This window comes from Micromys minutus, assembly GCF_963924665.1.
Source record: "Micromys minutus genome assembly, chromosome: X".
NCBI classification, from domain to species: Eukaryota; Metazoa; Chordata; class Mammalia; order Rodentia; family Muridae; genus Micromys; species Micromys minutus.
Window position 1 is genome coordinate 115,835,144 of NC_137970.1, and position 2,014 is coordinate 115,837,157.

Here is a 2,014-nt window from a genome sequence, read left to right on the forward strand (position 1 = left end):
TACCTTGAGGTGTTACAGTGAACATGCTAAAAAGCAGGGATGCTCTCAGTCCTCGTTGTGATAGATTGCCTTAGGCTCGTCACTTTGTGATTTTCAATGTTGGTGGAGGCTATAACCATAGTCAACACCCACTGAATGCTGAACTCTTTGAAACACTATAAAGTTGGAAGTTAGCTTATCCCTCACTGCAGTCCTTTATCACAGTACTGTTACTATCTTCCTTGTATATATGAATAGAAGGAAGTTTAGAGGAGTAAGAAATGTGCCCATTTATATTTGCCTTATGAGTAGTAGGATTGAGAAGTCTGGCTCAAGATTTTTTTTAGATAGATAATTTTTCAAGCACATGTAGAAATAAAGAAAAGAGAAGACTGCATCACTAAGTAGACATCACTCAACCTCAGCAAATAGTAGCATTTTAACTTTTGTGTTTTCACTATTTTTCTTCTAAGTCTTCTCAACGTTTTAGATGTGTAGAACAAATCAATATCATATCACTGCATCTAAGACAGTCCATAGTTTATCTCCAATGGGTAAGGACTTGAAGAGTAAAAGGTATGTCATTTGGATGTGTAACATAATTCACGGTAATTCCATAATATCATCTGTACCAGTTTAAATTGTTTTTTCCTATTGCCTCATAGTTTTCTTGTGACCACCAGTGTGTCTAAATCAGAATCTAAGCAAGACTCACTTACTGCATTTGCTAATTATGTTAGCATGGTTCTCATAATAATGCCATGGGTTTTACACTATACCTCTTTTACTTCTACTACTACTACTACTACTACTACTACTACTACTAATTATTATTATTATTATTATTATTATTATTATTATTATTATTATTATTATTATTATTATTATTATGCTGTTTCAAAAAGCTTTAGTTTTTCTTGGTCCAAGACTTGGAAGAGGCTCCAGGGCAGTTACAAAGCGGCCGAATGGCTTTAGAGGTTCATTCGTGTGGAGGTCCTGAGGCGGCTGGTGTGGCAAAGGAGGGAGCCCCTTGGAAGGCACAGAGGCCTCCTAGTCTTGCTTGAGAGTGAGGCGCTCAAAGAGATACTCGCCCAGAGATCCCTGGGGCACGCCAATCTGCGCTGGCTGTGGCCCTGCCAGCCGACGGAGGTTGGTCAGGTGGCTGCCCATCTTCTTGATGAGCTTCGCCTCCTTATCCAGGAAGTGGCTTTCCAGGAAGTCACAGAGATGCGGGTCTGCACCGGCAGAACCCAGGGCATGCAGATCCAAGAGGGCCTGGTTCAGGCTCTTCTCCAGGGCCAAGGCAGCTTCCATGGCCTTTAGAGTTTTACCCCACTCGTCTTGAGATGGCTTCTGCACATCCTGGAAGAGTGCATGGCCCCGACGTTCGTTCTGCAACCTGAGGAGACGCTCGCGGAAGAAGTGGCCTACGCCCTTCGAAAAAGAAGCCCAGAGAGGTAGGTGTAGGAGGCCCGCAGGTGCAGGTTGACCGGGCGGTTCACGACAGCTTCCACTTCGGTGGAGTAATTCTGATGGATCTGAGAAGTCATGGCTGGTCCGGAGTACGGGGCAGACCGCGTAGACGGTGTTGGTTGGTCCTAGGAGCCGGAGATGACAGGGAGATGGTCCCTGAGGCTGCAACTGGAGAGACTTGTAGGGCAGCTGGAAGCTAAGATGGGAGCCCCCGGGTCTGTTCCGTTCAAACACTGTTGAAGCAAGACACAGACCCACGGGACCTCAAAGGCGCTGCTCCACTTCTACTAATTATTAAAGGCACTAGCTCATAGAAACTGTGAAAGGACTGTCAGTGTTTCTTCAATTGCTTCTCTCTTGCTGTACCCCAGTCCTTTGTTCTCTACTATAGGTCTAGAAGATTGACACAATTGACTCACACAAATGGGTGCTGTGTGCTTCCTGTTACATTACCACAAGGAGCACAGAATGACTAGTTGTTGTCATTAATGCTGCTGGAATGTGGGGGTCAAAGCTGAAACTCAGGCAGCTCCAACAAGCCAGGCTTATCCTCCTATCCCTA

The 2,014-nt window shown here is 45.0% G+C and overlaps 1 pseudogene across 1 annotated transcript; it reads right to left on the minus strand.

Moving 5' to 3' along the window:
* Positions 1–1,029: 1,029 nt before the first annotated feature.
* On the minus strand, positions 1,030–1,529 carry LOC308415418 (ferritin light chain 1-like; annotated as a pseudogene). The gene has a single exon. The product of its transcript is annotated as a ferritin light chain 1-like (transcript).
* Positions 1,530–2,014: the final 485 nt, after the last annotated feature.